Genomic DNA, 13612 nt, shown 5'->3' with positions numbered 1-13612 from the left:
AAAAACTAATAAAAACTACTAATTTATCAACTTTTTTTCCCCCTCCCCCCAAAACCCGACGCTGAAAACGGTGTAACTTTTTACCGAACAATATGTGGACAGTATACAACAATTTAAAATTGGCAGGAAACTTTTACTTTGGATGTTGAGGTTTATGTCTAATTGCACTGTACTAATAAGCCGTTTCATTATTTTGACCTCTAATGTGGTTTGTTAGTGTTTTTCAAGTAATGCCTTACCATCTTTAAAATAAATAAAATGTATTACAGGCTGAATAGTGTATAAAGCTAAAGCTGAACAGGCATGAAGACACTATATGATTGTAAGCTATAAGATGCGAATCTGTTACTTAATTAAAAATGAATGGTGATTTTTAAAACTAAATAACCTGAAAATACTAAAGGTTTGAGACAGTACAGAGCAAAAAAAAAAAAAAAAAAAAAAAACAAAAAAAAAAAACGCCCAGGACCCGTTTAGAAGTAAGACAGAGTAGTAAGACACAGTAAGAACGTGCGTACATGTGCTCCAATGAAAATGCGTAAACGTGCCTCGTCGGCAAGTTTGGATTTATTTTTAACGTGCAACAAAATTTAATAACTCTTCTGCTCATATAAATACAATTCTCAAAAAAAAAAAAAAAAAAAAAAAAAAAAGGATAAAATTCTGCTATTTTTTATATATTTATTTGCTTTTAACAATGTATTATTCATTCACAATAAGTTTCAAAACGTTCAACACAAAATTTACTCGGTTCGGTAGAAAACAGATTTTTCTATCCGCATGCTAAACCGAAGCTCGACTGATGCTCAAAAACTTGTGAGAATATTTGCTAGGGAGTAGCTTCAATTTGTTCTGACGGTTGGCTCTGCATTTATTGCACATTTTAAAAAAGCGCACTGCGTACCGTAAACGTACCCAATGCATAAACGTGCCCCGGTCTACCTTACCTATTACAAAAGGAAGTGGTCCGTTTCCGCTTCGAGTTCACGCGCCATCTCTCCGTGGTTAAGCTTTAGAACGAAGACAGCAGTTTTAAAAATCCTTCTTGGAAGAAGAGCGATATTCCTTGAATTTCTATTAAAATAAGGAAAACAGTCTTTAAAAATCCACTTTGAATCATTTGCTTACTAACGATAAGCCATACCATCTTTTGTATGACATATATTCTTTTCGAACAAGGAAAACAATCTTTAAAAATCCTCGTTACAACATTTGCGTACTAACGATATGGCATACAATCTTTTCACAAAACGTTCGACCATCTTGTGCACTAATATTCAACCAAAACCGTCGAGCGCGAAGTGCTCCTACGAAATCCCTGGGTCCTACAGCTTAAAGTGGGTTCCGAACCACTATTGCTGTACGATTAATAACACCCATGCCATGACCAAGATCGAACATTCGGCGCACCAGCTAAGACACTGACTAGCGATAGATCAATATTTGTACAGGATTTAAATGTTTCCGCTGAGTAAAGAGTTTTTAGCTGTTTAAAACTGAGCGAAAATGAGCTGATGTGTGCATCATATGACTTCCTTTTACTCCAATTTAATGTCATTTTTTCATTATTGGCAGTTTTAATGTGATTCAATAGTTTACTCTCTAAATATCACCAACAGTGGCCAAATTGCAACCAGATTTACAAAAAAAAAAAATATATATATATATATATATATATATAAATTTAAAAAAAATCGCCAAATTTGTCGCCAAGTTGGCGACCAAAAAGATTGGCGATATATCGCCGTGTCCGCCAAATTATAACACCACTTGAGTTTACATCGAAATTAACAATGATTTCCCCCAAAAAAGGGGCAAAATACCCCCTTTGAAGCATCCGAATGCAACCAAAAAACGAGGTGCACAACTAGACCCCACTAGGAGTCTAAGTGCCAAGTTTCAACTTTCTGGGACACTCCGTTCTTGAGTTATGCGACTCACATACACACATACGCACATACATACGTACATACAGACGTCACGAGAAAACTCGTCGAAATTAACTCGGGATCATCAAAATGGATATTTCGGGTGCCCGTACGTTCCTAGGCATATATCCACGTGTGGTTGGGTTGAAAAATAAACTCAACATTCATTCGGGGGTGAGCAAAATGGAAATTAAGGCCGATTTTTGAGTGATTTTTTTTTTCGCGAATACAATACTTCCTTTTTTGTAAAAGGATGTAGAAATATTAAAAATTGAAAATTAACTTTAAAATCTATCTAAATAAGGAATTAGTAATATTTTTATTGATTAAAAAGGAAATTTTTGTAATACCTAACTTAATATTTTAAAAATGTAAGGGAAAAGTCACGAAGCAGCTCACTTTAGGAATTTTAGAAAAAACTATCTAATTATAAAAAAGAGAAGGTGTAGCGTTGTACACACGTAACAAATGCTTGAATTATTTTCAAATCTCGCTGAATAAACGTGGCCCGTTAGCTCAGTTGGTTAGAGCGTCGTGCTAATAACGCGAAGGTCGCGGGTTCGATCCCCTCACGGGCCAAGGTCACTTTTTTTCTAAATATTTTATGTATTATTATTATTTTTTTGAAAGCAGTTTTAGGACTTTTAACATATTATCTCCAAGGTTTTCTGCAAATAAATCAGATAAGGGGAATTCACTTTTTCGTTTCAATTCATACTGTGGATGGTTTTATACAACTTAATGTAGTTTTTAAAATATTAATATTCTTAACAATTATTCTTTTGAAACAAAAAAAAAAAGTTTTCTCTTCCAATGTTCAACTTTGCAGTTCATTAAATATTTACAATGCTCGTTGTAAATAAGGGGGGAAAATATATTAAAACTAAAACGGAAGTAAACTTTTTACAATAGTTTTGACGGAAAGACCTCTCCCTCTTTGTTTAAAAATAGTTATTTTCTAACCTTCGAAAAATATCGAACTAAATTATTTCCTCAAGGTTGATGAGAACCTTGAAACTTATTTTGGTGTGTTTTGGAGTTGGCAAAAAAAAAAAAATAAATAAATAAATAAATAAAATGAAATAAAATAAAAATAAATAATAATAATAATAAACTAATAAAATAAAAATAAATAATAATAATAATAAACTAATAAAAAACAATAACAATAATACTAATCACATATATAATACTCATTGATCAAGTAACGCTCCTGACGTCATCAACAATGAAACTCGCGCCTCGGCATGATAATTTGATAATATGTTTTGGTGAGTTTTAATATGCAGGGAAAGGGACTTTATTGTGACAAGGCCTGAACTGGATCCGATAACTTAACTGTTTTACTGGTAAAACTGCGTCATTTCTGGGGAATAAAAAAAACGAAAAAGGGGTCAACCATGAACGTTATCTACTGGAGTTTAGGGTTCATTTACTGCAGTTTAAGGTAAACATTTCAACTATCAAAATATCACCAAATTGGCAATTCAAATGTAGAAGCAATTTTCACCCGTCATATCTTGACGGGCGATTTTCTAGTAATAATAATAACAGCAATAAAAAAATTTTAAAACGTGGTTATTATTCAAATTTAACTTTTTTTTCTTACTGTCGTCATCTTTAAAGCATTTTTGCTTTCTTCTATAGCAGATAAGACTTTGCGATATGAATTTTTAAGGTATCTGCTCTAAGAGAAGTTTTAAAATTCAGTGGAGGACAGATGGAGCACAATTTGATTTGAACGAAGAACTTCTCTTAACGAAAAAAAGTTTACTTTTATTATTAAATGGTTTTAAAAAGCTGTAATGTTTTGAATAAAAAGTTTGCACCAATTTTGGATAATCTTTAAGAGTTTGATGTGGGATTAAACAGTTACAACAATATAATCTTGTCTGCACAAGGCCCCCCCCCCCCTTCCTTATTCGGTTATTTTTAGAAACATAGCAACTTAACCTTTTACCCAATCGTTTAACTTCAGTTGTATTCAAAGTTATTCTTAACTCCTTCTTAACCAACTTCCTCGTTTTTTTTTTATTTATTTTCTTTTTAATTATTTTTATTTTTATTCATTTATTTATTTATTTTAGAAAGAAAGAAAAAATAGATTTTTGTTAGATTTGAAACAGTTCAGAAAAAAAACAAAAAAAAAAAAAAAACGAAGAATAAAGAAAGAAAAAAAAAAAGGTTATACTCTAGAAGGGGTGGGGGATTAAATAATTCGCGAGCTCTGATAAATTTTATCTGGACGAAATTTCAATTAAAAAAAAAGAAAAACATTTTTTTAATTTTATTTTAAGGCTGTTTTTTTTAATATTCAAAAACTTTAACATTAGCGCCTATGATAAAATCTCAAATCTCTTTATCTAAAAGGCCAAAACACTAGAGATTAGCTTTTGTCGGATGTCTTTTCATCCATAAGCTCATTATTTTTTGCATTGAAAAAGGCGTTCCCTGTAACGCCGAAACACGTGTCTGCTGTAATTTACAAATTTGTGTTTCTTCTAACGTTGATTTGTCTTACTTTACTGTTCAGCACAAAGGTATTTATTTATCTTACTAGAAATTATGTTTTTTTTTTGCAATGAAAAATCAAAATATGTAATTGTGGATTTTCTGAATTATTTTCAATTTCTCTACCATTAAATATACTAGAGTTATGGGTCAAAAGCGAAATAAATTCTCCGTAGACTTATACTGTCGAAGGTGATTTATCAATGGGGGATCTGATTTATTTTGCGAAATCTGGATATATAAAGAGCTTTTTCACGTAAACATAAAACTGTATTCCCTTTGCTTTTCATCCCCTCTTAGAGTTTCACAAAACCCCAGGAAGAGTGGCAATATTACTTTCTTTAAGAATATTTAGTTCTAGAAGACTAGAAGCTGAAATTATTTGAAGCAAAAGCAAAACGACCCTGTAAATGTTCTTTTTTTGGCAGAAGGAAATCTCACTGCTGCAAAGCGAAATTTACAGCGCTTTTTATAATAACCGAAAGCAGGTCTGAGGCTTCTGAACGTATTTTCGTGTAACTTAAAATTAAAACGAGCTGATGTGTACATCACATGACTACATGACTTCCTTTTACCCCAATTTAATGTCATTTCCCCATTACTGGCAATTTTAATGTGATTCAATAGTTTACTCTCTAAATATCGCCAACAGTGGCCAAATTGAAATCAGATTTTTTTTTTTTTTTTAAATCGAAACTTGGCGACCAAAAGACTGGCGATGTAACACCAAGTGTCCGCCAAATTATGACACCACTTGAGTTTACATGGAAATTAACAATGATTTCCCCCCCAAAAGGGGCAAAAGACTCCTTTAGAAGCACCCGAATGCAACCAAAAGGGGAGGTGCACAACTAGACCCCACTAGGAGTTTACGTACCCAATTTCAACTTTCTAGAAGTTACCGTTCTTGAGCTATGCGACATACATACGCACATACGCACATTACGTATGTACAGACGTCAGGAGAAAACTCGTTGTAATTAACTTGGGAATCGTCAAAATGAATGATTCGCGTGTTTATACGTGTGGTCGAGTCGAAAAAAATACCTCATCATTCATTCGGGGGTGAGTAAAATGGAAATTAAGGTCGATTTTTGAATGAAAATTTTTTCGCGAATACAATACTTCCTTTTTTGTAAAAGGAAGTAAAAAAGTGGGTTTATGCGGGTTATCTTTACAAAGGAAAAATAATTCTGTAGTATTTGCCTAAAACTTTTCACAGGTTGGTCTTATTTAAATTATTGCGTGTGGACATAAAATTTATGGTTTCTGAGGGAAAATTATTGACTGGATTTTTTAAAAGTATCTCCGTTCAATATCACTTGAAACCTTCCCTTAAAATCTTCAAAGTTTGTCTTAAATTCCGTTTTTGAAACTTCAATTTCGAGAATTTGGGGAATTCTGGGACAGCCTCTGACCCTAAAGTCAATAAATATGTCCTATAATTGCGTTTTTAAGGCTTCAATTTCTAGAAATTTATACCGAGACCCCCTGTACCTTTTTTCCCTTAACATCAGCAAAGAATGCCTAAAATGGCGTCTTTAGACTATAAATTTCAAAATTTTTCCGGGGGAGAACCCCTGGATCCCCTTTCTATCAGGAATTTTATTCCCCCGTCAATGTGCCGCCTCCTCCACCCACCACCAAAAAAACTTCTTTTTGACTGCGCTACTAATCACGAAATGATTTTCTCCTAGCAATTAAGTGAATTGGGAACCCTAAGTGCCAATAGTTAGGACAAAAATTAATTCCATGAGTTCAATTATTTGTCTGAGAATATTTTATGATTAAAAGAGCCTCGCAAAACTGCATCGCCGACGTCCATTTTTGCTCTTGCGCCGCCACTGAGAGGAGGCAATTGCCCCTCCCCCTCCCTCCGATTTTGAGAAATAAACACAAACACATAGTATATGTGACAATGTTTTTTGTTGTTTTTCAGTATTATTTTCATCAAGTATTAGCCCCCTCCCCCCCCACTCCCGGAATAATTCTAAATGGCTAGTAGTGGCTCACCGAGCTTTTGTTTCCAAGGAAAACAACGGCTCACTCCAGAATAAAATTATTAATGTGCATTAAAATGATTCTGAATAACTGGGTGAATGGTATGTGAAATAGCTAATTCATTTATTTTGACCCAATTTTAATTCTGGTTTTTAATTTTATAGATGAAATTTTCATAGTAAATACTAGAAAAATTACACGTGTATGAATTTCTTACAACAAATAAAAAATAGCATTCAGCTTTGGAAGCTCAGCCAGCTCTGCGTTTGATTCGGATTAATAAAATTGACCCTTTGGTCAATAAATAATCTTCCCAGATCCGAGCGGAAATTTTTGTTTCATTTCGTTGAACTAAAAAAAAAAAAAAAAATCTGATTTCAAATATGATTTTTTAAGCCAAGAAAACCCAAATATTTCGAAGAACAGCATTCGCCTGTGTCCTACAATACAGGATATGACTTAATGCAACTGAGACGTTAGCGCACTGATCAATTTTATTACTTAATCACTATCGAAATGAAAAAAAAAAATCTATACTTTTTATTTCTGAAACTAGGAGGCTCAGCTCCGAGCACGCTTACGCTCACCAAACCCACAAAGATTGCTTGTGAAAAGCTAAAACGTCTGCTAGGAAGAATTTGGAGAAAATACGAATTATGGTCAGAAAAAACGAAAATCCCGATCTCCCCCTCCCGTAGAAAATAGAATTTAGCCGAAGCGATCCTTTGCAGTCAAATTCCGGCAACGAACTTTGAGGGACAACAAATTCCCCGTTGCAAGGGGAATTTCGTTGTAAAGAAATCAAAGCAATGTAATATTTTATTTACTAATAATAAAGCTGAAAGTCTGTGTCTCTGGATCTCTGTCTCGATGTCTGTTACGCGCGTAGCGCCTAGACCGTTGCCCGATTTTCATGAAATTTGGCACAAAATTAGTTCGTATAGCATGAGAGAACCTCGAAGCGATTTTTCGAAAAGTCGATTTTTCGAAAAGTCGAATTTTTTTTCTTTTTCTATTCCAATTTTAAGAACATTTTACCGAGGAAATTACCATAACGTAGACGAGTAAATTACAATAACGTGGACGAGCAAATCGCCATAACATGGGCGAGCAAACTACCGTAACGTGAACGAGCAAATTACCATAAAAAGGGCAAGCAGATTAACATAGGAAATCGGCATGAAATTCATTATCCATTATTTGTAAATATACAGACGAACCAATTGACCTTTTAATTTTCTACTAAGGGCAAAGCCGTGCGGGTACCACAGGTATGACAGACATTTCTTAGTATTGGTATTCGTTGCAACGGGATTTCGCTGTTATTAGACCAACATTAAACTCTCATTCCCACTCGAAGAAAAAAGAAACTTGATTAAATTTACGCTTAGCAAAATTTAACAAAAAAAATTAGGGGGGGGGGTGCACCCCATTCCCAATATCCATGGTCAAATTGGAACCTTTTGGCATTTTACTCTTTATATCTCATTGATTGAACTGTGTTAGCCTTTTCCCCAAAGTTGGAAACCAAAGTATCTCAGTAATTCAAATTGATCTAAAAAATCGGAACAAACTATTCGACTATTCGAAAGCTATTCGACTGACATAGAATGTTGACGGGTGTGGATTTTTTTTCTAACCTTTGTTGGACAATTTGTGAGAAATGTCCATAAAAAAATAAATGAAAAAAAAAAACCCCAAAAAGAATAATCTTTTTTTTCTTTTTTTTTCAAGAAATTGGTAAAGAATTTTATTCAAATTGGAAAAGAAAAAAAGCTTCCCAAGGTGCAAATACCCAGGATATGGAAAACATTTTTTCCAAATTTCAAGTCTGTAGGTGCTGTAGGTGCTACCTCCTGGACATCGCCAAAATCGCAAACAAAATTTTTTTGAACATTTTTTTAAAAAATATATTCAGAGAAAATTCGTCAAATGTCACGAAGCTTTAAAACTGAGCTGTGTACGTTATGAGAATAACTGAATTCCAAAAACAGAAAAAAAAAAAAAAAAAAAAAATCAAACGAAATTTTTCAAATGAAGTTTTGAAAATCATGATTTCATGACATTAAAATAAGTCATTGGATTACTTTTCTAGAATATTTCTTCGGAATCGAGTTACTCATATTATCATGACCAAATTCAAGCGCCGTCGTAATCTTGAATTGCATTGCACTCTTAAGTGATTCAGTTGTCAAACATCACGTGGTCATGTGCTCCAGCACGTGACACTACACTCACCACTGCCTCCAGACGAATGATAATGCAGAGCGAATGGACGAATCCCCGAGCTACCACAAAATTCTCTTTCTATAAATATGTTATCATTCATTTACTTTGCCCTTAAAATTGTTTTTGAAAAACCTAAAATTTGTTTGTAAAGAGAAATATTCCAAGGTTATCTTGTCAGAATCTAAGAATCATAAAACATCGAGAACTTTGAACTAGCACTTGGCATTGGTGTATTTTATAATTTAACTGATTGATGTGCTTCGGCATTTGTGGATTTATTTATTGAAAGGATTGACTTTGTTTGAAAATTTTGAAGCACAAAATTATGAATGAAAAAAGTGTACATCAATTTTTAAAATAGTGACTCCATTTTAATAGACGTATGAATTGCTGTATAAACCATACTACAAAGACTTCAAATATGTTAATCCTTGTTTTAATGAAAATCATCGACTCCACTTCAAAGTAATGTACTTGAATTTTAAAGATTTCTAGAAGCAATATTTACACAGTACAAAGTACATCGAAACCCAGATTTTACGTTTCTCAAGGGACTGGGTTTAAAAAACGTTAGATTAAAAATAGTCCGTAAAAGCGGGTTGTTTTTTATTCATTGAAATCAAAGGGAATGCAGCAGGAAATACTTTGACCAGACCGAAGACAGGCAGGGCTATTGAAGAAAGAAGGGTTTATAATTAACTTTCAACAACGTGGATTAGCATTAAAAAGCACAAAGGAAAAGAATTCTTTCTTTAGAACTTTTGTATTGTTATTATTTTCTATAAAAAACATAAAATGCGAGAAATTCCATTAAAAAAAAAACCTTGCATTCTGGGTTAAATTAACTCATTATTATAAGGAAAAACTGGAACCTGATGAAAGAAAACGTAAAATGCGGGGGAAAAGTAGAACCGATGAACGTAAAATTGGGGTTTCACTATTTTTTGGCGCAGTAACGGACATTGCGATGAAACAAGGATCTAACATACAAGTATTATTATTATTATTATTATTATTATTATTATTATTTTTATACAGCAACTGAAAAATCTGTTGCCGTAGCTCAAAATGAAATAACGAAGTTTCGCAATGGAGTTTTACTTGCAAACTCAAACAGGACTATTAAGGGTTAAAAATTGTGTCATTGACTCCGTTTACTTCATGCCAGAATTGTTTTTGATGATGCATCATTTGTCTCTTTAAAATATTTCTAGCAAACAATAGCTTAATTTTTCATCTTACACTGACCTCAAAAAGTTAAGGTACAACATGATTTTCGAAGCTCACCATTAAAAAAATGGCAGTGACAATAAAATGCATAGTTCGCATGAATTATAATAGCGAACTTTAAAACCATTAATCAAAAAAACGATAGCTGCCACTTTCATTTTGTAGAAAAGAACATGAATAAGAAAAAAATATGCAAATCTCAAGTTTTCGTACTTTTGTGTGTAAGATGCGTTGCTTTTCAACTGTTGATGGCAGTTTCGGTGACAATAGTTAATGGAGTTCAGAAAATGCCTCAAAGACGTCGTTTGCCCGATTCGTTAAGGTGGCGGGCAGTTGGATGGATGGAAATGGGAATGTCGTAGGCTGATGCTGCTAGACGTCTCAATGTGTGTCGTGGTGTTGTTCAGCGACTTTAGGATCAATACTAATCAGAAGATTATGTGTCCAGAAGACCTATTCCAGGCCGACCACGAGCTACAACACCTGTAGAAGACTGTTTTCTAGTTCTTTTTACCCGAAGAAGACGAACCACTACTATGCCGCAGCTCGTTGTAGACCACTTTGTAGCATCAGGAAGAAGAATCTCTGCTACTATGGTACAAAATTGTCTTTGCAAAGCAAGTCTCTATGCAAGACGACCAGTTGTGTGTGTTCTGCTCAACGGCCCACAGCGAAAGATCCGCTTATACTGGGCAAGAGAACATGCTTCCTGGATCCAGCAGCAATGGGCTTCTGTGCTGTTCACAGACGAGTCCAGATTTACATTGGGGAGTGATTCACGGTGTCTACTGATCTGGAGAGAACAGTCCACTAGATACCATCAAAACAGCACTGTTGAAAGGCACAGTTATAGAGATGGTAGAATCATGGTTTGGGCAGGGATTCGTAATGACTTCATTCTGATGGATGGTAATGCATGACTTCACTGAAAAAGGATTGTTGAGGAGTATCTTGAGGACCACAGTTTGGCCAGCTCGATCTCCAGACCTGATTCCGATAGAATATCTTTGGGACTATCTTGGCAGACAGGTTGCTGCTTTAAATCCTCCTCCAAGGTCGTTACATGAGCTGGAACAAGGCTTACTCTGTGTCTGGTCTTTGCTTCCTATTCTGGCGTCCAACAACTTAATAAACAGCATGGAAAATCGATGCTGCCAATGCATTCAAGCTAGGGGGACACATTCCTTATCGGAACCCATTTTTGAATTGTTTGTATGACAATTTACTGCATAAAACTGTGATGTTCTGTTTTCTTCAAGAATGGACTTTTCCGCGAAGATTGCTTTTTCAGTTATAAATCGTTTTTGCGATACACTAATTCAAATTTCTATGACGCATTCAATAAATAACTATTTAATGCACATATCCTTTAAATTTTTTGTTTCTATACTCATGCATTTGCAAATTAGACGCAAAAAACCGGTTAACATTTTGAAGCCAGTGTATTATTGTGTGTGTGTGTGCTTTACGTTTCGTCAACAAAAAAACTTTCATATTCAAAATATATTCAACCTCGAATCAGGCTTCCAACATGCATGAGGGAAAAGTGAGGAATAGAGAGAGTAAAAAAAGGAGAGATAGAGAGAAAAATTCACTGTGTGTAATCCCCATCAATGGGCTTGTAACCAATAAAAATATATTTGTATTCTAAAAAAATAGCGCAAGCCTAAATGATAACTGTATCCTTGATGGTATGGAAGAGATACAGAATTTTCTTTCGCCTCTAATAAAGTGCAGTGAAGCACAATTTATACGTTTTTGAAGGGACTGTATGAAAACAACGTACAAATGAAAAAACGTATAACAGGTATAGGTTAATGTGCATAAGATTCTGCAGGAACCAATTTAAAAAACGTATAATTGATTAAAACGTACATAAAAAACGTATAAACGGTGCTTCATTATATTTCGTTCACTGACATCGTTTTTTCTGAGCTTTTTTGTGTTTTTCGTTGTCTATGAGTGTCTGCAGGACTTTTCCAGAAGCAAAGCAAAATATTCCGAAAGCTATTTAGGTTTGAATAATCTTGATTGTTAAAAAAATCAATGAACTTATTAGTGACAAAAAATAACTTGATTTTATTTCATAATTAAATTATTTTTCATTTTGTCTTTCATGTTAAAAAGCACGCTGCAAAATTTTCAGGTGTTGAATGGCCCCTCCTTGCAACTTTTTGGTGACCATTTCAATGGCGCAATCTGTGCCCTCCACTCGAGGGCTGCCCTGCATCACTCCCCCCCCCCCCAAAAAAACATGTATCCTTAGATCATTGAGATCCTCGCGGACACCCCCTACAACAGGGTCTATGGAGCACTAGCATTTATATTGATTGAGACCCGCTAAAAGCACAAATATTTATGTTAACTAAAATTAATTTTTTGATTTTTTTTTTACTAGAGAGGGTACATGAGTTCTTGGGTTTACGCTTAGAACCTATGCTGTGAAATCCGATTGTTGTACTAAACACGTAAATAACTTTTCTCTTTTTTATGCAAATTGATATAGATATATTTTTTCTAGCTGAATTTCGATGCATGGAAGAAAAGGTTTTATACAATTTCAAAAAACATTGTGTGTGAGTTTTTTGTTTTTGCAGGTTCTCATCTCAAAGGTTTTATTTTTAGAGGATTCTGTAATTCGCAACTCCAAAGCTCGAACACGTTACCTTGCGGGGATTAACAATACTAAAGAAAAAGGTAAAACATTCCATTCCACGTGTTTTCTTTGGGGTAAATTACAGGCTTCAGACAGTTTGTGGTGTATGAAATTTCAGAAGAATAGAAAAGAAAGCTTCCCACAAACACGATATGGAAAATTACTGTCATTCACTAAGCGTCAAAGCAAGTTATAAGTTACGGCGTGTGTTTGTTTTACCTTTTCCAGCCGCCATTAAACGGTGGCTGTAGCGCCCCTTATAGTTTATTAGATTTGCGAATAGAGCCAAAACTCTTTGTACTTAATTATGAAAAAATTATGGTGTGTACCTAATCGATCGATGTCGTTTATCTTCTCTTAGAACTTGCAATAAACCTCAAAATACTTTCACTTTAATCGAATAATCCTTGTTAAGGAAGTAAATGGTTTTATCTAGTGATAGGGAGAAGTATTTTATCAGGAAACATAAGCATTGATTGAATGATAACTTGCAATCTTACAAAAATGTCACATCACATGTACTTTTATCTTAAAATTATCTTCAAATACAGTCGAATCCCGACTTACGCGAGGGATGCGTTCCACGACTCTAGCGTAAGTCGAAATTTCGCGTTGTGGAAAAATGTACGCATACATTTTTCTTAAAAACATACTAAATTCTTTTAGACATTTGTAAAGACCCCTCAAACTGCTTTAAAGCACTCCTCAATAGTACATTATAATTTTCCACATAAAGAACTAAACTTTTACTGTATTAAAAAAAAAAAGCTGTTTTATTCAACACAAAATACTTTAAGATGCACAAAATGAATGATCGATGCGAGGGAAAGACACAAAATAATACAACACGGTACGCATGTTATGTTTTATGTAGTAATAATAAAATGCTGTATATTATAGTACTGTGTACAGTAGATACAGTAATAATACGATGTATGTGTTAACAAGTGAAGAAGATGATGATCTTCATGATCAGATAATTATTCTTATCTAATCATTATTCTATTTTAAATACGGCTGCTTCGCCTTTTCTTTTACAACGCTTTCATTTAACAAC

General features: G+C 34.0%; 1 non-coding gene across 1 annotated transcript; it reads left to right on the top strand.

Moving 5' to 3' along the window:
- Window positions 1-2433: 2433 nt before the first annotated feature.
- Window positions 2434-2507, top strand: Trnai-aau (transfer RNA isoleucine (anticodon AAU)). Its single transcript has one exon. It is a non-coding gene; the product is annotated as a tRNA-Ile (tRNA).
- The last annotated feature ends 11105 nt before the right edge of the window (window positions 2508-13612 follow it).

The sequence above is a fragment of the Uloborus diversus genome, chromosome 8 (assembly GCF_026930045.1).
Source record: "Uloborus diversus isolate 005 chromosome 8, Udiv.v.3.1, whole genome shotgun sequence".
NCBI lineage: Eukaryota > Metazoa > Arthropoda > Arachnida > Araneae > Uloboridae > Uloborus > Uloborus diversus.
This window is presented reverse-complemented; position numbering and strand designations above follow the sequence as displayed.